The sequence below is a fragment of the Astyanax mexicanus genome, chromosome 22 (genome assembly GCF_023375975.1).
Source record: "Astyanax mexicanus isolate ESR-SI-001 chromosome 22, AstMex3_surface, whole genome shotgun sequence".
In the NCBI taxonomy this organism is placed as follows: domain Eukaryota; kingdom Metazoa; phylum Chordata; class Actinopteri; order Characiformes; family Acestrorhamphidae; genus Astyanax; species Astyanax mexicanus.
This window is the reverse complement of record NC_064429.1, coordinates 4,966,487-4,992,972: the sequence shown is the minus strand read 5'-3', so window position 1 is coordinate 4,992,972 and position 26,486 is coordinate 4,966,487.

Here is a 26,486-nt window from a genome sequence, read left to right as displayed (position 1 = left end):
TTTAGTCTATCGGATATTATTAGTTTTAGTCAGATTTCAGTCTAGTTTAATTTTGGTCATATAAAAAGTATGTATTACATATGTTTTACTGTTTTTCTATTTTCTATTTGTTGTAATTTTAGATAATTTACTGCTTATGTTTTTTTTAAATAAGAGCCTTTAGTTTTTTTTTCATTTAAATTAAGCTAACATTTAAATATTTAAAAAAAAAAGTGGCCTATAATGGAGGTGGGAGGAATAAAGTCAAGTTTCTGAAATGATCCACTTCTACTGCAGTACAGATTTATACTAACATTACTGGCTTTCAGTAGACTAGACTTACATTACTTAAGTGTATTTAAAACTCCAGTTCAGTAACAGCAATGTTTAGCTCAGTTCAAATACAGCTAGACAGATTATATAATCTTCTGTATTTAGTAAAATATCCAGCATAACAGACTCTCTATCTGTTAAAAACTATAAAACACAAAGACAGAGGAGAATGCTGCCCTCAGGGTTTTCTAACAGAAACAGTGAGAGTTAGGAAAAAAGATGGAAAGTGCTTCCTTTCTGTGTGTTTATATACTAACCCCTCACTCGTGCTGAAGTTAACCTTAATTTACACGAAACGTGGATTAACACGGCTAACGTGCGTTACCCATTAGTTTATTAGAATGTAAAAAGCAGTGAAAGCATCTTAGCTAATGATGACAGATTGCACAGATCCCTTTTACACCTAAACATCGCTAACTTTAAACTGGAGACAAGCTAATCTAACTAGCAGCAAACAGAGCAGCGTTTACCTGCCTTCAGAAATCTGAACAAGCTCACCTCTCTAAATATCTTGGAGACGCATGCCTCATATTTAAAAGGTGAGTTTTCCAGTGTAGCGCCGCTGAATAGTATAAATGAAGTTTATCCAGTAAATGGGAGAGAAGGAGCCGCTATGTGAGGAGTTCAGAGTGGAGGGGCTCGGGGGGTGGGGCGGAGGGGGATGGTGGAGAGGGGAGGGGAGGGGTTGTACTGGGCTGAGCAGCAGTTCAGCGTGCTGCCTGATCTCGTGCTGCGCCTTTTCACAACGCTACTTAAACGGGAAATAGAAAATTTAGTTTATCGAATTTCTCGCCCCGACTTATCGCGATATATAGTTTCCTCGATAACTATCGATATCGTTTTATCGCCCAGCACTACTCACTAGGTAACTAACTAACGCACTAGCTCACTGAGTACTCACTAGTTCACTGACTAGGTAACTAACTAACGCACTAGCTCACTGGGTACTCACTAGTTCAATGACTAGGTAACTAACTAACGCACTAGCTCACTGGGTACTCACTAGTTCAATGACTAGGTAACTAACTAACGCACTAGCTCACTGAGTACTCACTAGTTCAATGACTAGGTAACTAACTAACGCACTAGCTCACTGGGTACTCATTAGTTCACTAACTAGGTAACTTACCAGTACACTGACTAGGTAACTAAGTAACACACTAGTTCACTGACTAGTGAACTTACTAATTCACTGACTAGGTAACTAGCTAACTTACTAGCTCACTGAGTACTCACTAGTTCACTGACTAGTTAACTAGCTAACGCACTAGCTCACTGAGTACTCACTAGTTCACTGACTAGGTAACTAACTAACGCACTAGCTCACTGAGTACTCACTAGTTCACTGACTAGGTAACTAACTAACGCACTAGCTCACTGGGTACTCATTAGTTCACTGACTAGGTAACTAACTAACGCACTAGCTCACTGAGTACTCACTAGTTCACTGACTAGGTAACTCACCAGTACACTGACTAGGTAACTAAGTAACACAATAGTTCACTGACTAGGTAACTAACTAACGCACTAGCTCACTGGGTACTCACTAGTCCACTGACTAGGTAACTCACCAGTACACTGACTAGGTAACTAAGTAACACAATAGTTCACTGACTAGGTAACTAACTAACGCACTAGCTCACTGGGTACTCATTAGTTCACTGACTAGGTAACTAACTAACGCACTAGCTCACTGAGTACTCACTAGTTCACTGACTAGGTAACTAACTAACGCACTAGCTCACTGAGTACTCACTAGTTCACTGACTAGGTAACTAACTAACGCACTAGCTCACTGAGTACTCACTAGTTCACTGACTAGGTAACTCACCAGTACACTGACTAGGTAACTAAGTAACACAATAGTTCACTGACTAGGTAACTCACCAGTACACTGACTAGGTAACTAAGTAACACAATAGTTCACTGACTAGTGAACTTACTAATTCACTGACTAGGTAACTAGCTAACTTACTAGCTCACTGAGTACTCACTAGTTCACTGACTAGTTAACTAACTAACGCACTAGCTCACTGAGTACTCACTAGTTCACTGACTAGGTAACTAACTAACGCACTAGCTCACAGGGTACTCATTAGTTCACCGACTAGGTAACTAACTAACGCACTAGCTCACTGAGTAACCACTAGTTCACTGACTAGGTAACTAACTAACGCACTAGCTCACTGAGTACTCACTAGTTCACTGACTAGGTAACTCACCAGTACACTGACTAGGTAACTAAGTAACACAATAGTTCACTGACTAGGTAACTAACTAACGCACTAGCTCACTGGGTACTCACTAGTTCACTGACTAGGTAACTCACCAGTACACTGACTAGTTAACTAAGTAACACAATAGTTCACTGACTAGGTAACTAACTAACGCACTAGCTCACTGGGTACTCACTAGTTCACTGACTAGGTAACTAACTAACGCACTAGCTCACTGAGTACTCACTAGTTCACTGACTAGGTAACTAACTAACGCACTAGCTCACTGGGTACTCATTAGTTCACTGACTAGGTAACTAACTAATGCACTAGCTCACTGAGTACTCACTAGTTCACTGACTAGGTAACTCACCAGTACACTGACTAGGTAACTAAGTAACACAATAGTTCACTGACTAGGTAACTCACCAGTACACTGACTAGGTAACTAAGTAACACAATAGTTCACTGACTAGTGAACTTACTAATTCACTGACTAGGTAACTAACTAACACACTAGCTCACTGAGTACTCAGTAGTTCACTGACTAGGTAACTAACTAATGCACTAGCTCACTGGGTACTCACTAGTTCACTGACTAGGTAACTAACTACCGCACTAGCTCACTGAGTACTCACTAGTTCACTGACTAGGTAACTAACTAATGCACTAGCTCACTGGGTACTCACTAGTTCACTGACTAGGTAACTAACTAACGCACTAGCTCACTGAGTACTCACTAGTTCACTGACTAGGTAACTAACTAACGCACTAGCTCACTGGGTACTCATTAGTTCACTGACTAGGTAACTAACTAACACACTAGCCCACTGGGTACTCATTAGTTCACTGACTAGGTAACTAACTAACGCACTAGCCCACTGGGTACTCATTAGTTCACTGACTAGGTAACTAACTAACACACTAGCCCACTGGGTACTCACTAGTTCACTGACTAGGTAACTAACTAATGCACTAGCTCACTGGGTACTCATTAGTTCACTGACTAGGTAACTAACTAACACACTAGCCCACTGGGTACTCACTAGTTCACTGACTAGGTAACTAACTAACGCACTAGCCCACTGGGTACTCACTAGTTCACTGACTAGGTAACTAACTAACGCACTAGCTCACTGAGTACTCACTAGTTCACTGACTAGGTAACTCACCAGTACACTGACTAGGTAACTAAGTAACACAATAGTTCACTGACTAGGTAACTAACTAACACACTAGCCCACTGGGTACTCACTAGTTCTCTGACTGGGTAACTAACTAACGCACTAGCTCACTGAGTACTCACTAGTTCACTGACTAGGTAACTCACCAGTACACTGACTAGGTAACTAAGTAACACAATAGTTCACTGACTAGGTAACTAACTAACGCACTAGCTCACTGAGTACTCACTAGTTCACTGACTAGGTAACTAACTAACGCACTAGCTCACTGAGTACTCACTAGTTCACTGACTAGGTTACTCACTAGTTCACTGATTAAGTAACTGTCATACTTTGCGCATGAATATTAAGCATACCTCACTACCATGAGCTTTTTAATGGGGTCAAACATTTGCTTTGTAAATAAATATAACATTAAACATAACGTTTTTATTAAATTTAACTGTAAAAGTATCTGCTGCTGCTGTTCGCTGAAGCTGTTCGTTCTCCGTGTTTGGAAGAACGCTTAACACGGTCGGAGTGGGCGTGGTCAGTCTCATATGAGGGTTTAGGGTACCAGCTGTCAGTCAAAAACCAGCTGACCAATGGAGATTTAAGTGGATCGCATTCTTCTAAGCCCCGCCCACCCATGAAAAGTGTACCAAAACTTAGAAGCAAAAAACTGAAGCAGAAGCAAAGAAGAGATTGCAGAAACAAAAGTCTAACAGAAAAATCCAAAAGAATTCACAGAAAATTCACAAAAACAGGCAAATAACAGCAAAGACTGGCAAAATCCAAACTGAAACAGTTTTCAAATAACTGCAAAGGATAAAAAGTAACCAAGTGTATGAGTTAGATTTTTTACATTTTTTACATAACAAAATTCACTGCATACATATTTTTATAGCGATTTAGGCTTAATCTCCTAATGTGTTCGTACTATAAACTAAAGTTTTCAAACTGAAGTTCTGTAAATCTGATTTCCAGGATCAGAACAGAAGGATACCAAACCCAGATCAGACCATCCTTTATAAATCAGACAGCTGGAAAACTTGTGACTCAATCCATCAGCTGGAGGTCATCGGTTTGTAGTCTGTCTTTCAGGGCCACAGAATCCTTCCTGCTGGATGATGCCATAAACTTTTTTTTTTTTTTTTTGCAGAGTGAACTGTCTGAAATAAAGTGATATCTTTAGATTTGATGCTTTCTGTCTAAGATTTCCTCCTGTCTGAGAATGTAGAGAGATGTGAGAACATTTTAACCACCATGACGGATAGAAATTTACACACCTTTATCACCAACAAGCTCTACCATATTCACTAATACCACTTACAACTTTACTACTGTACACAACACAAGTCTTATGTTCACCATTTCCAGAAGCTCCGCCCACTTCTCTACTACAATACAGAGTTACTATATTCACTAATACCACTTACAACTTTACTACTGTACACAACACAAGCCTTATGTTCACCATGACCAGAAGCTCCGCCCACTTCTCTACTACAATACAGAGTTACTATATTCACTAATACCACTTTACTACAATTTTACTACTGTACACAACACAAGTCTTATGTTCACCATTTCCAGAAGCTCCGCCCACTTCTCTACTACAATACAGAGTTACTATATTCACTAATACCACTTACAACTTTACTACTGTACACAACACAAGCCTTATGATGTGCGCCATGACCAGAAGAAGCTCCGCCCACTTCTCTACTACAATACAGAGTTACTATATTCACTAATACCACTTACAACTTTACTACTGTACACAACACAAGCCTTATGTTCACCATTACCAGAAGAAGCTCCGCCCACTTCTCTACTAAACAATACAGTTACTATATTCACTTATATAACTTACAACTTTACTACTGTACACAACACAAGCCTTATGTTCACCATGACCAGAAGAAGCTCCGCCCACTTTTCTACTACACAATACATAGTTACTATATTCACTAATACCACTTACAACTTTACTACTGTACACAACACAAGCCTTATTATGATCACCATGACCAGAAGCTCCGCCCACTTTTCTACTACAATACTATATTCACTAATACCACTTACAACTTTACTACTGTACACAACACAAGCCTTATGTTCACCATGACCAGAAGAAGCTCCGCCCACTTCTCTACTACAATACAGAGTTACTATATTCACTAATACCACTTACAACTTTACTACAGTACACAACAGAAACTACTAATGTTTTTAGCATGCTAGAACCTTCAGCTCACCAATACCCAGAATGCACAGCCCTGTTTGTTATCTCAGTATGAAAAGCATGTGAGATAAATATCTAGGTGCTGTTTAGTTGTGTGTAAAGGGGAATCCAGGCCGGTGTAAAGGAGGTTTGTTGCGACCTCATGCTGAATCTCAGCGTTAGCCTGTATTGAGTTACTCACTCCGGCCTTGAATGAAGCGGCGTGTCTCCGTGGGCCACGGCTGACGAGTGTGTTTCAGACATCTATTAAACAGTGATGGAGAGAAGAAGCCTTTGGCCTGCGCTTCATTGGTCAGGGGGAATCTGCATCAGGACAGTCTGATTGGCCAGGGTTTCGGCTGTGTTACTCGTCTGCCTGTTTCAGTATTTACATTTTTTTATGATAGATGTTACTCTCTGAAGCTACAGTATGTGAAATAGTGGCTTTATTTACAAATATAATAAAATTAAATATAATACATTTGATAAAAGCTGACCTTTGATGGGAAAAAAGGATAAAAAGCTGCTTATCCAGGTCAAAACATAACCTCTAATGCCAAAAATATCTTAATCTATAGACTGTAATATGATGATGACCCCCCCTTAACAGTTACAAATGCTTTAATTTTCCCGGAAAGGCTTTTCACCAGGTTTAGGAGCATGTTTATGGGAATTTTTTTAAACATTCATTTTATCCAAGGTGGATAAAAAAGATGGTTATCCAAAATATCCATGGAGTTTAATATGATGTCATGCCCATCCTTTACAGCAGGGGTCTGAAATTAAGTTTGGCCGCAGGGATGGAGTGATACAGACTAGTTCTAGTAGCTCTCCAGCCCAGAGGGTTGTTGAACCCAATTGCAGAACAGTTGATCTCAAAGCAGGTAAACCCAAGAAGAAAGGGAAACACACCACTCCTCACGTAAGATCAAACCCGTGTCGTCAGGGTCACGGTCCAATACACTATCACTTCCCTGGATAGTGAATTGGGACACAGTCTGGAAAAAATGCCCTTATAAGGAGATAGGGAGCCCAAGAACAGGTGGAAAAACAAGAACAGGTGGAAACTAAAGTCTCGTCTGCTTAAACTAATAACACACAAAAAATTATATGTTTGAATGGTGTTGAATGGTATATGTTTGAATGGTGTTGAATTTATGTTAAATATTTACAATGAGGGGGAAAAGTATGTGAACCCCTAGGCTAATGACCTTTCTAAGAGCTTTCTAATTGGAGCCAGGATGTGATGAGTTTGGATGTGTTGGTTAAAGCTGCCCTGGTAAGACAGATGGTCTACAAATAGAGAAGTTTAGCACTGTTGCTACTCTCCTTAGGCTTGGTGTAAAGATGACTGCAAGAGCACAGCGCAGAATGATCAACGAGGTGAGGAAGAATCCTAGAGTGTCAGCTAAAGACTTGCTAACATTTTTGTTGGCAAATCTACAATAAGGAAAGCATTAAACAAGAATGGAAATCATGGGAGGATAATATTGCTGCACGTTTGAAGTTTGCAAAAGAGTACCTGGATGTTCCACAGCAGTACTGGCTAAATATACTGTGGACAGATGAATCCAGAATTGAGTTGTTTGGAAGGAACACACAACGCTATGTGTGGAGAAAAAAATCATAATCAAAATTGTATCCCAACTGTGAAACATGGTGGAGGGTTCATCATGGTTCGAAGCTGCTTTGCTGCCTCAGGGTCTGGACGGATTGTCGTCATGAACAGAAAAATGAATCCTCAAGTTTACCAAGACATTTTGCAGAAAAAATTAAGACCATCTGTCCTCAACTTAAGCTCAACAGAGGATGGATGATGCAACAGGACAACGACCCAAAACATAGAAGTAAATCAACAACCGAATGAAGAAAATCAACAGTGAAATTAAATACGCCTTCTGGAGAGTCCTGACCTCCTGAACCCAATTGAGATGCTGTGGCATCATGACCTCAAGAGAGCGATCGATTCACACCAGATATCCCAAGAGAATATTATAGCTGAACTGAAACAGTTTAGTGAAGAGGAATGATCCAAAATTCCTCCTGACTGTTGTGCAGGTCTGATCTGCAGCTACAGGAAACGTTTGGTTGAGGTTTTTATTGCTGCCAAATAAGAGTCAACCAGTTATTAAATCCAAAGGTTTACATCAGGGGTGTCCAAACTTTTTTTGTTTGGGGCCAGAAGGAGAAATATATTTGAAGTCACGGGCCACAGACTCTGTAATAAAACAAATAATGAAATATACCACTTTAAATAATACATTTTCATTTACAAAGCATTTTACTTGACTAACTATCTTTATCTTTGACAGTGTTACTTTTAGACTCTTCGGGAACGTTTTTCTGTGCTAGAAATGCGCACTCTCTCCGCTTTTAGACTCTTTTGCCCCAATTTTCTGCGCTAGAAATGCGCACCCTCTCCGCTTTTAGACTCTTTGGCCCGCTTTTTCTGCGCTAGAAATGTGCACCCTCTCCGCTTTTAGACTCTTTGGCCCGTTTTTCTGTGCTAGAAATGTGCACCCTCTCCGCTTTTAGACCCTTTGGCCAATTTTTCTGCGCTAGAAATGCGCACTCTCTTTGCCTTTAGACTCTTTGGCCCATTTTTTTGCGCTAGAAATGCGCACTCTCTCCGCTTTTAGACTCTTTGGCCCGTTTTTTTCTGCGCTAGAAACGCGCACTCTCTCCGCTTTTAAACTCTTTGGCCCATTTTTCTGTGCTAGAAATTCGCACCCTCTCCGTTTTTAGACTCTTTTGGCCCGTTTTTCTGCGCTAGAAACGCGCACCCTCTCCACTTTTAGACTCTTTGGCCTGTTTTTCTGTGCTAGAAATGCGCACCCTCTCCGCTTTTAGACTCTTTGGCCCATTTTTCTGCGCTAGAAATGCGCACCCTCTCTGCTTTTAGACTCTTTTGCCCCGTTTTTCTGCGCCAGAAATGCACACTCTCTCCGCTTTTAGACTCTTTGGCCCATTTTTCTGCGCTAGAAATGCGCACCCTCTTCGCTTTTAGACTCTTTTACCCCGTTTTTCTGCACTAGAAATGCGCATCATCTGCGCTTTTAGACTCTTTTACCCCGTTTTTCTGCGCTAGAAATGCGCACTCTCTCCGCTTTTAGACTCTTTTGCCCCAATTTTCTGTGCTAGAAATGCGCACCCTCTCCGCTTTTAGACTCTTTGGCCCGCTTTTTCTGCGCTAGAAATGTGCACCCTCTCCGCTTTTAGACTCTTTGGCCCGTTTTTCTGTGCTAGAAATGTGCACCCTCTCCGCTTTTAGACCCTTTGGCCAATTTTTCTGCGCTAGAAATGCGCACTCTCTTTGCCTTTAGACTCTTTGGCCCGTTTTTTTGCGCTAGAAATGCGCACCCTCTCCGCTTTTAGACTCTTTGCCCCGTTTTTCTGCGCTAGAAATGCGCACCCTCTCCGTTTTTAGACTCTTTTGGCCCGTTTTTCTGCGCTAGAAACGCGCACCCTCTCCACTTTTAGACTCTTTGGCCTGTTTTTCTGTGCTAGAAATGCGCACTCTCTCCACTTTTAGACTCTTTGGCCCATTTTTCTGCGCTAGAAATGCGCACCCTCTCTGCTTTTAGACTCTTTTGCCCCGTTTTTCTGCGCTAGAAATGCGCACCCTCTCCGCTTTCAGACTCTTTTACCCCGTTTTTCTGCACTAGAAATGCGCATCATCTGCGCTTTTAGACTCTTTTACCCCGTTTTTCTGTGCTAGAATTGCACACTCTCTCTGCTTTTAGACTCTTTTGCCCCGTTTTTCTGCGCTAGAAATGCACACTCTCTCCGCTTTTAGACTCTTTGACCCGTTTTTCTGCACTAGAACTGCGCACTCTCTGCTTTTAGACACTTTTGCCAGTTTCTGACACCTAGCATTCAAACTTTGAATCTCACATTATAAAAAACCTGCTTAACAGCGGGCCAACTTTCATTCTATTTCTAAAATACCTCGCGGGCCGTAGTTTGGACACCCCTGGTTTATGTACTTTTCCCTGCACTGTGAATGTTAACATGTTGTGTTTAATAAAATCATGCAGATTTTATTGTGATTTTATACAAAAGTGTGTGGTTTTAGTTTAAGCAGACTGTGTGTGTCTATTGTTGTGACGTAGATGAAGATCAGAACACATTTAATAACCAGAATGATGCAGAAATCCAAGTAATCCCAAAGGGTTCACATACTTTCTTTTGCAACTGTAGCTAAATTATTGAGTGCCAAGTGAATCAGGGCATTGAGGGCATGCTAATGATGTACATTTCTTTAAATAAACAATTTGCTTTCAGTTTATAATTTTGGATAATTTGGGTAACTTCAAAGTGACTCTGCCAGCCTCGCTTTAACAAAGAAAGGAAAGAAGCAAGGCCAGAACGGAAAAAAAACACTGAAAAAAAAATACATTCTTTTCTTCATCCTCTGACCTTCAGGAAATTCACATTCCAGATATTTCCTCAGGCCGCCTCCTGATAGCAGCGGTAATGTAGGCCATGCAGACATGCCAAAAGTCATGGGACAGCAGAAAGTCAAGTGCCCAGTGACCATGGAGTGTTTACTTATGGAATGGCTTGGAATCACCCATACTTCTATAGGTTGTGAGGTGTTATTTTGTGAGCGAGTTTAAAAAAAAAAGCACTGGTGAGTCAATGTGAATTATACAAGATGGAGTGAGGTCTGATATTAGGTGCAGATAATTGATGATTAATGATTGATACATCATCCTATTAATATATCCATAATCCACAATATTCAGACCCCTTTAAAATACTGGAACAGTGAGACCAATCCCTTTATTTCTGCTGCAGGTTGAAAAAAAAAATGGGTTTAATCGTAAAAGATGCACATTTTAGCTTATTTTTCCAGGTATTTACATCTGATCTGATACACAGCTCAGAAGATTCAGCACCTGAGCATCACAATCAAAGGAAAATTATTATGCACAACAATTGATAAAATAAAAAAATAAAAAAAAAAAATCAAGGAGATGTTCTTACAATTTAGCAGAGGTGGAAAAAGCAATGAAAAATTGTAATTAAGTAAAAGTACCTTTACTTTGCTAAAATTCTACTCAAGTAAAAGTAAAAGTACCCATCTAAAAATCTACTCGAGTAAAAGTAAAAAAAAAGTACTCAATTTAAAATGTAATTTGAGTAAAAGTTACATAGTTACTTTTATTTATTTGATGTAAAAAAGTACAAATCATAAGTTAAATAATTATTAAATTAAATAATTTGGAGCTTTCAGGCAGTATTTGTTCTGACCACCCCATAAAACATTTTCAAAACAAAGTGTAACAGGTTTCTTAGATCCATTTTTTTCTTTACTGTTTAAAAGTTCATATAAGTGACTATAAACTGTATTTTTATAGTTTTACAGTTCATTCTTATTTTTTAACTTGCCATTGCTCTGCTTTAACTGCTATTTACTTGTTTTTTAACATCCAAACTGTTTGTTTAATGTCCCCAATAAAAACTATTTTTACTTTTTTATCATGAAAAACATGAAATAACATACGCAGTGCTGTAAAGTAGCACATATCGATGGGTAGCATAACCCGACAGAACACCGGTTACCCCGAGTCGAGCACACTGACCCCAGGCTACACAGCTGATTCACACAGCGTCTCTCCCGCTAACCGTAATAAACACTGCATGGAGACGTTCAGCTGCACTGCCATGGAGAACAAAACTCTATTCTTTTTTTTTTATTTTGACAATTATTTTTCCCCAGCATTTTATTTTTTACTCAGTAACGGGGAGTTTTTCAATGTAATGAAGTTAATTACTTGTGCCAAATTGAACTTGAGTAAAAGTAAAATTACCTATTTTAAAAACTACTTTAAAAATGACAAATTACTCATATAATCTACTCAATTACAGTAATGTGAGTAAATGTAATTAGTTACTTTTCACCTCTGCAATTTAGGCATAATAACCAAAAGTATTTAGTCGAATTAACTCAAGTTCCTTAAATCATTTAAATTAAATTCGACTCATTTAGGCTTACAGTGCAAATAAAGTTTATTAATAATAAGATACTGGTTTAGATAAGATACTGATATCTTATAAGTGCTGAATTATTATTTGAAGTTATTTAGCTGAAGCCTGAATATCACTTGTGGTAAAGGATGCTGTACCAACATTGGAACGTTTTTTACCTCGAAATTATGCATTATAACTGTAAATCTTACCTCAGACGACTCCTGTATTATTACTTACCTGTACCACATCAACCTGTACATCAACCCGTGAATTAGTATTCATGGCCCCGCCCACCTCGGCTCGGGACCGCCCACAGGCAGAGCTGAAGCCGGGCAGCGACGCCATCTCGTCAGATAGGAGCTAAATAACAGCGCTAGGAACAGCATGCAGTTCCTTCCTGTGTTATTTGTGCGAATAACACATCAGTGTTTTATATATGTGCTTTACCCAGTAATTCAGAACTAAAAAACAAATGGTTAGAATTAGTCTATGGAGGAAAAACCCCACCAGCCAAGTACAATGGAGATAGGTAGGTGTATGTTTAGAACAGTTCTGTTTACACTAGTCAAAAGAAAAGGGTGGATTTTTACTTTCTGGACCTGGACTACCCACCTCTGTGTGTAAGTTAATATAAGTTTAAATAGGATCTCCGGTGGATTTTGCGTTTTACAGAGACTCTAAGACTCAGTGGGTCAGTAGCTGAACTGCTCTTAGCAGGTTCAGCATTATTACACATGTTGTAAAGTCACATATGACATTACAAAGACTGTTATTAGTGTAAAATGCCTTTATTTTAAAATGTTTCTAACTCTCTAATTCAGAGGTAATATGTTTTCATGTATGAATATTCATGAGCAAGAGCCAAAATCCTATCGTTTCTCCCCCAACACACACTCCTCCACCGGACTTAAGCAGCGTTATACATGATCACCGGAGCACTTTTAATTGTTTTTCCACAAAAACCAGCTCACATGGTATTCATTCATTTATACTAGAGACCACAACTAGACATTTTAACCCTTGTGTGGTGTTCATATTTTTGTTACTCGTTTACTTTGTTACTTGTATTTAATTCAGCAAAATTAAGCAATTCTACATTAAAATGCTTTACACATGCTCGCTTCACCTAAATTGCAAGCAATATAAACAGCTTACATGGTTAATATTTGCCCTTTACCTTTCTTATGTTACATTTCTTTCAAAAAGTGCTACTCTTTTTTTTATTAGTTTTTTTATAAAATGTAAAAGAAAATGAATTAAACTCAAGATATGAGTAGAAAATTTGTTTAGTTTCAAATTTACAAATGAAGCAATGTTTATTAGCCCTTGGCCAAACATACTATATGTAATATAAATGTGTGTGTGTGTGGGGGGGTGTGTACAGTGTGTGTTTATGGAAAATGTGTTTTGATATATGTTTTTCACAAAAAATGAGCCAATGCCAATGAGTTTGAGTTAGAAAAATATTTTTTTAGTATCATTTGATGAAAAATGAAAACGGGTCCCACAGACCCGAACACCACACAAGGGTTAAAATGAACTAAAAAACGATGGAATGACACCTTAACCCTTGTGTGGTGTTCGGGTCTGTGGGACCCGTTTTCATTTTTCATCAGATGATACTAAAAAAATATTTTTGGTGAACTCCCTCTCTGGAGTTGTAGTAAAGATCAGATAAATTGCAGACTCTGTCAGGCGCAGGAGATGCGCTGATAATCAGATGTAAGGACTTACAGTCGGCCTACTTTATCAGGATTTAAATCCTGTTTTCCCTGCGCTGAGCGGATTCCCCGTGACCGGTAATTGTTTTATAGCCTCTGTGAAGGCAAAACAAAAAAGCAGAGCCTGAAATTTCTTCTTTGCATAATCGAGTTTGCGGGGAAATCTTATGTTCCTAAATGCCATCCTCTATGAAAGGTTAGTCATGTTAACCATTCGAATTGCTTTCCTAAAATGCAATATAGCCTCCTCAGGCTCACACACACCTCGCTGTGTGTTGAATATGCAGTAGAAATTGTTTTTTTTTTTTCTTTTGTTTTGTTTATTTTTTTGATGAGTGCCTCTGTCTGAGCTGAAGGGAGAGAGATGATTAGCTTATGGTAAAAGCTACTTTAGGACAGATCACAGCCCTCCTGGATATTACACATCCGTGTGCACCGCTGATGTATTATATAGAGGGGGAAACATGGAGAGAAAATCCTATAGAAAAACAGGTTGAGTTCCGCAACTGAGTTGGCTGAGAATTAGATTAGTGCACTCATTCTCATTCTATAAGCCAAAGAACTGGGAAAACACCTAAGGCCTCGGTATACTCTCTGCAAAAGTAAAGTTTCATGAAGTCAAACCAAACTTCGCAAACCTATAAATGTGCCAGTGGCGATTGCTCTAAGACTACAAGGGAAGCTCAGCTTCCCCTAAAATGTAAAAAAAAATAAGTGATTAAATATATACTGTTGTGTGTACATGTCACTGATTAAATATGCGCTACACTGCGCTGAACTTAGTTCAGAATCAGCTTCTTATCACTGGTAACGCCGCAGCTTTCCTCTCACTCATTCCCGCAGCTTCACAGCGCTGCTTTAAACAGTGCACAGACTTCAATAGTGGAGCAAAGCGTGCGGCCAAACGAGACGAGTCATTGGATAAACGCTGGGCTTTGTCCCGCCCATCGGACGCTCAGCGTCTCTGGGGGTCTATGGGGCAGTGGGCTGGCCTCGGCCGGCCCGGACGCTCAGCTTCTGCATGATGATTGGATGATCTGTCTGAGGCGGAGTCCCTTTTTGACTGACAGCGAAATGAGCGAATCAGCGATCTCTGCGTGTAAACATGCGCGCTGGGAGCATTTTAATTCTGTTCTGAGTTGAACCGGAGACTTTCCTAATCCTTATAGCGGCATTTTATTTATTAAAAACTTCTATCACTCTTTCTGACTTCTATCACTCTTTTCTATTGCAGTTTCTGTCCAGCGGATTTTGCGTAATGTTTTTTTTTTTACTGATTATTTTATGTTTATTCATGTCATAGCGTCTTTTTTATGTAATTGTTTAATGGAAAGAATGGGTACCTTTTTGTTGTGTAGTGAAAACTTGAAAATAATGCCTTTTGTTTACAAAAAAAAAAGAAAAATCTCAGGGAGAGAAGAATTTACGTATAAATAAAACTACATGTGTTAAGATGTAGGCCGAAATTGAGCTTCCCCTCCTTGGAAGACCAGCATCCGCCACTGAAATGTGCATACTTGCATGTATAGATTCTCCAGTACTGTTTTTTTTACAGAATTTTCACAAGACTTTTGGAAGAGGATCACATGCAGTGGTTTGTTCTGTGATAAATGAATCGATGGAATTTAACATGACATAGCTGGTAGTGCACTGACTGTGGTTGGTCGTTTTCTTTAGAGATATAAAGTGAACGAGCAGGTCGGTTTAGGGCGTGTCGGTGTGTCTTTGGTATCGTTAGGACTGTGATGATGTCAGGCCCCTGAAAACATCACCATCTACCAAGAACCCTACATAGACATTCATATAACAAACACAGTACTTACCTGAATCCTGTGGCGGCGCGTGAGCCACCCGGGTCCTTATGGTCTGGGTAGAGACCATGGGGTGTTCTGGGGCAGGGGAGCCTGGGGGTACCTGTGTAAAAGAAAACATACAAAATAATGCATTAACATTGTAAAATAATTATCAATACTTACCCGGACGTCCAAATGTATACATGCATGTCTTTATTATCTGTATATATGTTAATATTGTATAATAACTATCATGTATAGTTGTCTTACCCACCTGCCCACTAGTTAATTGTTTGTTGGTTTAGCCGGAGGTGGGCTACACGTATTTAAGGGCAGGCTGGTACACTATTGGGGGGTCACACACACTGGTTAAGCGTGGCTGGTATGCCGACGGGAGTTTTATCGAGCTGTTCATTTAGCATTTTGGTGGTAGCTGCCAATCCACCTTTAACTCCTACCAGTGGACAGTATGTAAATAGTTTGTAAATATTGTATATTTCGTTTTGTTTCGTTTTGTTTTCGGGTTTGGGTGCTTTGTTTGTCACAGTAAACACTTTGAAAGGGATCCTACCTGGTTCCAGACTGGTTTTATGTCTCTGCATCACCTCTCTCTGGTAACCTCCTGACCACTTGTCCTCACACTACCACAAGGGCACAAAAAATTTTGGGCATAACATGAATTTCGTCATTCCCTTTAATGCCCGGATCAGACTACACAATTTTAGCCCGATTTTGACCTGATTTTGTTGGCGCAAAAATCCGAATTTCATTGTTGCGAGCGACAAAGGTCTGTGTATTGTGACACAGTCAAAGATCAGTAATTTGATGTAAGCAACGCCATCAGAGCGTCCGGCGGAAAGAATTTTGATGTTAGAATTTTTTGTATTTAATCGCCTAGTTTGACACATGCTGCTCCACGACGTGATCCCTGACTCTGACCAATAGGAAGCCAGAGCGCTCTGTGGCGCACAGATGTAAAAACGGGAAAAGAAAGCGGGGCGGTGCTCCTGCAGTTCACTGAACCAGAGAAACAGAAGAATAATATAATAATCATCTAATAATCTACTTCATCCATGAGATATTCTGTTCACATTCACTGAAACCTAAGTAACTCCATCTTTACCATACCTTAAGTTCTCTCTGAAGAACGAAAAACATGTAATGTCCATTTGGGTCACCCAGGAACCCAGGAGCCCACAGTCGCTTTTCCCTCTTTTTTTGTAGCCTTGATTTTCAGATTCTATGCTTCTCCTTCGTGATGACCTACGAACTCACGCGAGGACTCGGACGATGATTGGTCGTTGACTAACGTGTAGTGTTGCCATTCCCCTGAGAACGACGCAAAACAAAAATAACTGCTTAATCTGACATAGTGAACATCGTGAGGGACAAAAATGTCGTGTAGTCTTCATTGGCATAAGAGGCAGGTTTGCTCTGACTTTGGCGCATTCGTATCTTAACAGCTCAGAGCTTTTGCACGTCTCAGTAGAGGATACTGACTTGCTCATTCACACTTTAAAGATACACCAGCAGCTCATTTAAGAGAACAGGATAGGATTCTGTGACTGACCGTTGACTGTTGTCAGGGTTTTAATAAGTCAGTGGTGCACCTGTACGCCAGATATTTACAGTGCCTTGCAAAGTTTTCGGCCCTCTTTAACTTTCAGGCTTCAAACATAAAGATATGACATTGTAATTTCAAAAGATGTTCATTAAAGTCTCATTTAAAGTTTGCCACAAGCCACCTGGGAGACACAGCACACAAGTGGAAGGAGGTGCTCTGGTCAGATGAAACCAAAATGTAACTTTTTGGCCACAATGCAAAACGGTATGTTTGGCGTAAAAGCAACACAGCTCATCACCCTGAACGCACCCACGATCCCCACTGTTAAACATGGTGGTGGCAGCATCATGGTTTGGGCCTGCTTTTCTTCAGCAGGGAAAGGGTTGAGAAGATGGTTAAAATTGATGGGAAGATGAATGGAGCCAAATACAGGACCGTTCTGGAAGAAAAAAAAACCTGTTGGAGTCTGTAAAAGATCTGAGACTGGGACAGATTTACCTTCCAACAAGACAATGATCCAAAACATAAAGCAAAATCTACAATGGAACGGTTCACAAATAAACGAATCCAGGTGTTAGAATGATTCAAAATCCAGACCTGAATTTAATGGAGAATCTGTGGAAAGATCTTAAAACTGCTGTTCACAAACCAGCATTCTCCATCCAACCTCACTGAGCTTCAACTGTTTTAGTAAAGAAGAATGGGCAAAAATTTCAGTCTATCGATGTGCAAAAGTGATAGAAACAAACGCCAAGCAAGTATTAAAATACAAAGTATTAATGCAAGGGGGTTAAATAATATTGCACGCCCCACTTTTCAGTTTTTTATTTAAAAAAAAGTTTAAAATATCTAAAAAAAAACTTGTTGATTCTTCACAAAAAATTACAATGTCATATCTTTATATTTGAAGGCTGAAATGTGGCAAAAGATTGGAAAGTAAATCTAAAGATAGGTACTGTGCCAACTGTACTGTAACACTCCTCATTTCCAGACCACCACGCCCATCAGTGTAGATTTATTCCTAAACTCTGACGCTATTTTAACCCTTGTGTGGTGTTCATATTTTTTTGCTACTCGTTTACTTTGTTACTTGTATTTAATTCAGCAAAATGAAGCAATTTTTCATTAAAATGCTTTACACATGCTCGCTTCACCTAAATTGCAAGCAATATAAACAGCTTACATGGTTAATATTTGCCCTTTACCTTTCTTATGTTACATTTCTTTCAAAAAGTGCTACACTTTTTTTTATTAGTTTTTTAATAAAATGTGAAAGAAAATGAATTAAACTCAAGATATGAGTAGAAAATTTGTTTAGTTTCAAATTTACAAATGAAGCAATGTTTATTAGCCCTTGGCCAAACATACTGTGTGTAATATAAATGTGTAGGGGGGGGGGTGTACAGTGTGTGTTTTGATATATGTTTTTCACAAAAAATGAGCCAATGCCAATGAGTTTGAGTTAAAAAAAATATTTTTTTTTGTATCATTTGATGAAAAATGAAAACGGGTCCCACAGACCCGAGCACCACACAAGGGTTAACAGCACAAAGAGCAAGATGTAAAAAATAGACTTTTGACAGGGTGTAAGATAGCGATGAGCAGGCCATTAAAAAGTCTTATGATTCTTTATATAAATTAAAGAAAGAGTTTTTTATAGGCATGTTGATCAGGACCAGCTCAGGTCTAGTCTTGAAGGATTGGAGCATTTCTCGCCTCTCAGGCGGCACAAAGGGGACATCGCTCAAACGGCCATTATCACCAGCCGTTGATTGATTGCTTGTCGGCTGTAAATGGCAGCTTGAAGTGACCGCTTCATATGTTTCAAAGTCAGCGTGAAGAAAGAGAATAAAGACAGAGAGAGAGAGCCATCCGTTGAGCCTCTGTGAGCCTGACTCTGCCAGAGATAACTGCGCCTCTGAAAAACAGCAATATTAAAGAAGTTAATGGTGAACGCAGGACAGGCTGTCTTCCACGGCTGGAGAGGACGAGCGTCTCTGATATAGGTAAAGTTCTAGCAGTGGTAATTAATCTCAGGAGGAGAAACACTCCCGTCAGATGAGTTTTAGACAGTGTTTATGCTGGTTGGGGGTGTTTTTTGCAGTGTGGGCGTTAATTATAAAGCTACGTTTTTAACTGCGCTGTTTAAGCTCAGCTGAAATTGACATGCTCTTGACAGACTCTAGCTGTGTTGATTATAGGTGATGCTGAGGTCAGATATTAAAGCAGAAATATGTGTAATTATTCCAGATTCAGGAAACTCTACTTTTTTGTTTGTGTGTATGTGTATGGAAAACTCATACATTTACATTTACGGTATTTAGCAGACGCCCTAATCCAGAGCGACTTACAACAGTGTTTTAATGTTACTTCAAATATCCAAAGCTAGTTTGTAGACAAGCATCAAGAGATACACAGAGCTTGATCATGTTTAGAACCCTAGAAACCTTTTTTTATTATTTTGGATTAGTTTAGGAACTCTTTGAAAAGATGTGTCTTCAGTCGACGTTTGAAGACCGCGAGAAGACTCTGCTGTTCTGACAACCAGTGAAAGTTCATTCCACCACCCTGGTGCAGCACAGAGAAGAGTCTGGATGTCTGTTTTCTGTGTGTTTTGAGTGATGGAGGTTCGAGCCGAGCCGTGCTGGAAGCTCTAAGGGCTCTTGGTGCAGATCTGGCTTTGACCATTGCCATCAAGTATGAAGGAGCTGGTCCGTTTTTTGCCTTGTAGGCCAGGGTCAGGGTTTTGAATCGGATGCGGGCGGCAACAGGAAGCCAGTGGAGGGAACGCAGCAAAGGAGTCACATGACTGAACTTCGGAAGATTGAAGACGAGTCGTGCTGCAGCATTCTGAATTAACTGTAGTGGTTTGATGGCTCGCAGTGGAAGACCAGCCAGTAGAGAGTTGCAGTAGTCAAGTCTTGAGATGACAAGAGACTGCACAAGCACCTGAGTGGCTTCCTGAGACAGAAACGGTCAAATTCTTCGGATGTTGTACAGGAGAAATCTGCATGACCGAGTCAGATGTGCAATATGGCTCGAGAATGATAACTGGTCATCCATTACTACGCCAAGGCTTCGTGCTTCTGCCGATGGAGTGGCCAGTGAGTTAAAAAGAGATGGAGAGATTGTTGTGAAGGCTCGTAGTTCCTGGGATGAACAGAAGGTCAGTCTTGCTGGGGTTGAGTTTTAGATGATGAGAACTCATCCACGACGAGACATCACTGAGACATGCTGAGATGCGGGATGAAACCTGAGTGTCGGAAGGAGGAAAGGAAAGGATTAGTTGAGTGCCATCAGCGTAGCAGTGGTATGAGAATCCATGAGAAGATATTTCACCCAGAGAGCAAATATAGATTGAGAAAAGAAGAGGACCAAGCACCGAGCCTTGTGGAACCCCAGTGGAGAGTCTACATGGAGCAGATGTTGCCCATTGCCAGGTTACCTGGTAGGACTTTCAGATTCTCTTACAGCCAGGGCTGTCAATCAATCACTCCATTCTTAGTGTAGCCCCGTCTTCTTACGATATAGCAGAGTAAGGTTTTAGAAACTAGTCTCTGGAAAATAGAAATGTGGCATTATTTGTGCAGACAAAAATAACTGTAGGATTTGTTGGACAATAGAGAGGAAAATACAGTTTAGAGGGGAAAATTGAAATGTTTCGTCTTTGAAAAAAAATGTAATGGGCAGAGCTACACATCCATCATACTTCAACCAGGCAGCAGAGGCGCTGTATTATTATAACCGTTATGGGCCCTATCTTACACCCTGTGCAATTTGTTACACCCCACCAACAATCACGCCAATTTTCATGCCTTTAACCTGCATCATAGCAACAGTGATTTCGAATATATCTACACTAGTCTAGTCTGATGTTAGTTGCTATGTCGTTGCTATGGAAACGCAGCAGTGCATGTGTCTGTTGGTAGCTATGCAAACCTTTACATCAACAATATACAGATAAATGAGTGTAAACGAGCAGGTCAGTTTCCTCTGCTAAGAAGCTTTGCACACATCCAGGTAGCTGCACCATTAAAATAGCAATCCCCCAATTCAGAGTGCACCTGCTCCCTCTTGAAGGGTTTATTTTATGTTACGCCCAAAAATAACCACACCCATGATTAATTAAGAGAATTAGTACCTGCACAAGGCATATTTTCCTGTTGTTACGATAGCAAAGACACACTGATACGCCTTAAACCAAGCTGTACTGTGCACAATTAACGGCTTGTCTATAGATTGCTAAAATAGATCCCTATAAATGCTTAATTTATGTAGAACCATTGGTTGATTGATTCATGGATTGCATTGCTGTACATGTAGCCACCAAACAAAACCCTTAGAAAGGAGTAAAGCCAAATAAAGGAATGAAGCCAAAGTGGTCGGTCCTTCAGCAGCCAGAGTCTGAGAGAGCATGATTGAAAGCCATGCTCCCTCTGGATTGGTACAGTAGGGGGTGCTATCTCCCCTTTTATCACTCCCAGTGTTATGTTGGTGAGAACAGGCATCTGTTAGCTGATAAATGGGAGCTGGGGATTCAATGCTTTCCTTTTCGAGTGCTGTGATGCTACCCAGTGATGCTGCATTCATTGGTAGAAGAAGGAAAAGGGGCGGAGTCTGGAATCTTCTTAGAACTGTGAGCCCAAGGCACGAACCATTTAGGAATCTTCTCCAGTGTGAAAGTTCTCCGCTGTTCTCCACAGTTCTCCGCAGTTCTCGGCAGTTCTCCACAGTTCTCGGCAGTTTCCACAGTTCTCCACAGTTCTCCACAGTTCTCGGCAGCCCTTCACAGTTCTCCACAGTTCTCTGCAGTTCTTCATAGTTCTCCACAGTTCTCTGCAGTACTCCACAGTTCTCCACAGTTCTCAGCAGTTCTCCTCAGTTCTCCACAGTTTTTGGCAGTTCTCCACAGTTCTCAGCAGTTCTCCACAGTTCTCAGCAGTTCTCCTCAGTTCTCCACAGTTCTCAGCAGTTCTCCTCAGTTCTCCACAGTTCTCAGCAGTTCTCCTCAGTTCTCCACAGTTTTTGGCAGCTCTCCACAGTTCTCGGCAGTTCTCCACAGTTTTCCACTGTTCTCGGCAGTTCTCCACAGTTCTCATCAGTTCTCAGTAGTGCCTTTAAAGCACAGCGTGGCTCACGGCTTAGTCTATAAGTTAATTACTGAGTAGTTTCTGGAGACCTCACTGTTCCTCTGACTCCGCTTGACCCAGTTTGCCGGCGTGTTTTAGGAGCTCTAACTTCAGTAGAACTTTAGGGAAACTTCACTAAGAATCTACAATAGAGGGAAATCAAATAAGTCACAGTGGATGCGTTCACAAAAGCAGAATTTTTAATGAACGGGGGGCATATCGGGTTCCTGACAGTTACCTTATTCATTAGAGACTCGGAGCGAAATGACAAAGGGTAAAAAACAGACTGTACAACCTTCACCACGTTTTATATGTTTATTGCTGAAGTGAAACAATTCAGAGAAGGTATTCATCAATTTCAGACTAAAATGCATTCAGACGAAAAAAAGAAAGAAAAGTCTAAAGGTGCGACTGACAGCCTCCAACTAATAACTTCTTAGCCTCAGGTGAAACTGCTGTCTGCATTGTTATCATTTTTTTTTTAAATCTATAACAATTCTTATGAATCCTGTATTTATAATGCTTTATAAAGTATACTTACATGCATACATACATACATGCAGTAATATTGGTAAGAGTAATATATATTAGTAATATATTAACACTTTCTATGAATAGCATGTCTATTAATCTCATTCATAAAGCATTATAAACATGATTATGAATGTCTATAAACATGTGTAACACACATACAGCTCTGTATATAATTAAGGGAGCACTACAGTTTCTCAATTCGTTTCTCTGATTTTTCTATTTATAGATTTATGTTTACGTAAAATGAACATTTTTGTTTTATTCTATAAACTACGAACAACATTTCTCACAAATTCCAAATAAAATTATTGTTATTTAGAGCATTTATTAGCAGAAAATAAGAAATAACTTTCAGATCTCAAATAATGCAAAGAAAACAAGTTCATATTCATAAAGTTTTAAGAGTTTAGAAATCAATATTTGGTGGAATAACCCTGGTTGGTTTTTAATCACAGTTTTTTTTTCATGTATCTTGGCATCATGTTCTCCTCCACCAGTCTTACACACTGCTTTTGGATAACTTTATGCCTGCACTCTTGGTGCAAAAATTCAAGCAGTTCAGTTTGGTTTGATGGCTTGTGATCATTCAACCTCCCTTTTGATTATATTCCAGAGGTTTTCAATTTGGTAAAATCAAAGAAATGCATAATTTTTATAAGTGGTCTTTTACTAACATATTTTAATAATGCATTAAAATGTCAATAACATGTATAATATACTTAAATATGTACACTGACACTGTCACACTGACGGTGAGTTCCAAGTACCAAGCATGCAAATGTAATGTAAATTTAAATAGTTTGTAGAGGAAGAGGAAGAGCTCTACAATGTTTTCTTTTTCCGGGGCCGGGTCTTACTCTACTCTTCTTCGGAAATCCGATAACTTCATTATGAATATTCGTCTCCAGCCACTCGTAGGGAAGGGGTTTTCACGGCACCATCTGGTAAACAGCTAGGAGACAGCTTCTATTAAATTACTGACACAGGGGGAACATTAGGGACAGACAGCACAGAGGGGCCGGCACACGGCACCGCATGGCCAGGTGCTCCATATGGCACATTTAGAGCTCGTTTTTAACGACCATGCCAACGCTGTCAGCTATATCCAGCCGTGAAGGACCTTTAGGCAGCCTTCAACCTGATCCCGCTCACCTTCTCCAGGTAACTAAAGCAAAGAATCCACTCTGAGCTGATTCCTCTCCAGTAGGCTGGAGGATCTGGCAACTCAGCCAAGCCCCAGAGCCAAACTGGCAGAACCGAGAGAGTCAGCACTTAGCGGTAATCCAAGAAAACGTCGATATCCGTCTCCGTTTTAGCCATCTCCGTCAGGATCCAATCTCCCAAAGCCGCTCTCATTCTGCTTTCCGGAGGCTTCTCTAGTTAGCCCTGCTTCCTTTTCCAATTCTGGCATAAAAAACTGATCTACAAAAGCTTACCAAGCAGCAGATTTCGAGCGTAAGAGTACAGCTCACACCTCTCTGAAGTAGCTAATACCCATACTTTCAGGTTTGGCTACAGATCAGAACATTCTGGAGCTGTTGTATATGAGCTGTTCCCCCTTGATAGAGGGGTATAAAGCCCCCAGCGTTGAGCTGTGGAGCAGGGGTGGACCTGTGCTCCCTGGAGATCTGAAGTACTGGAGATGGAGGGATGAGTTGGTGAGGAAGAACATATCATACCATAATCAGAAGATCATAATCAGTACCAACATCACAATCTTCAGACTTCAGAGCTGCACTTAGTGGAGATGTGTTTTTCAGTTTTTCTCAGTCGCTTTAATGCATTTCTCAAATCAGAATTTATATTTGCACCACTCTGTGAGCAATTCACAAAACAGTTTGTACAAACAGCACCACATAATAGATGAGCAGCAAATGCTCACACTGCACTCTAAATCCTTTATCCATGACCCAAAGGTATATATTTATATAATTGAACCTGTCAGAGTTTGTTAGTTTCTTACAGCGTCCACAGTTAATCCTGTTGGATGTGGTTGGTTCTTCTTGGTGGTATGCTGACATTACCCTGGATACTGTGGCTCTTGATGCATCACAAAGACTTGCTGTCTTGGTCACAGATGCTCCAGCAAGACGTGCACCAACAATTTGTCCTCTTTTGAACTCTGGTATGTCTCCCATAATGTTATGTGCATTGCAATATTTAGAGCAGAACTGTGCTCTTACCCTGCTAATTGAACCTTCACACTCTGATCTTACTGGTGCAATGTGCAATTAATGAAGATTTGTCACTAGGCTGCTCCAATTTAGCCATTTAGCCAATTTAGCCATGAAACCTCCAACACTAGGCCCATGATCACTCTGGAGGAGCTGCAGATATCCACAGCTCAGATGGGACAATCTGTATATTGGACACCTATCATAAGGATATGGAATGTATGGTTGTCTAGTTTGTTCAGGCTGGTCAAGAGCTAAAGCAGCTTTACAAGACTGGTGTTCCCTGGTTTTCAGCAGGTTTAGCTGATGGTTTAGAAGAGCTGCAGAACGTGGAGTCTAGTTTACGCCCAGTTGAGTAAAATATATTGGATTTTTAGGTCTATCGATGCTGCCACTGATGATATACATGCATGGTTTGCCATCCAGTGGAGTACGAGGCCGAGCTGGAGATTACACATTCAAATAATGCAAACACTTTATATGAATGGACATGCTGAAGCTGCAGCTCCGCATCTGAAGAAATGAGTTTCACCTACAATACACTTCAAACCAGCCAACCAATGAAAATAGCACTTATTCCCAAAGAACCTGCTCACAGAAAGACCAGCTCAGAGCCAAGTGCTTTCAGTGCATTCCAGAAACACCAGAAATGTGCAGCTGGGATTAAATTCAGCACACAAGTTCAGGAGCTTAGGGCAGAGATGTGTTGCTCAGGCCTTGAGCCACTGCTGGACTAAAAGGGGGGGATGAGAGGGGCAACTGCCACCCCCTGGTGCCTCCATGATTGTCACAAAGTGCCCTTTAGAGTGGTAGAAAATAAAGAAAGTTCCTTTTTTCGGGTCCTTGAGGATGCTGCCTTATATTATAATCAGTGTTGTTACTTAGTAACGCGTTACTCTAATCTGACCCTTTTTTTCAGTAACGAGTAATCTAACACGTTACTATTTCCAATACAGTAATCAGATTAAAGTTACTTATCCAAGTCACTGCGCGTTACTCTCTCCACCTCACACACACACAGACACACAAACACAGCGCTCCCTTCCCCATCCCCCCTCCGCTCTCCTCCAATCACACGCGCCTCGCTTCTGTTAACCATTGGTTTACTCACCGCACTCCCCTGTCTCTCTCTCTCTCTCTCTCGCGCGCTCAGCGTGTCTTTAGTTTCCGCCCGTTCTCGTTTTTCCGCCAGTTCTCGGACTCCCTATCTCTTTATAAAGGCGTTTTTTCCCGGCCGCATCTCAATTCACTAGCCAGGACAGCGGTCTGCACAGATCTGATTGGCAGAGGAGAGCGTTTGAAGATTTTACACCACACGTGATTGGTCTGTGAGTTTACTGTGCCGCAGAGCGCGTATACCGTAAAGACAAGAAAAGTTCTGACGCTTTAAATGAACACGGTCAGAATTAAATCCTTCTTAGTAGTTTATTGGTTTGGGTCCGCATTCAGGACCCAGACCGCAGTCCGCAGGGATATGTGATCCCTGGTCTAGACCATATACACGGTCCTGTTTTATAAAAGCACTCCTTGCTGCCCTGCAGAGAACAACAAGTTCAATGTTAAGATTTACAGTGTTAAATATGTCAGGTCAAGAAAGACTTTCTTTATTTTATATTTTATGTATAATATATTACATATTTATATATTAAGTATTTATGTTAAGTTAATTCAAGAGAA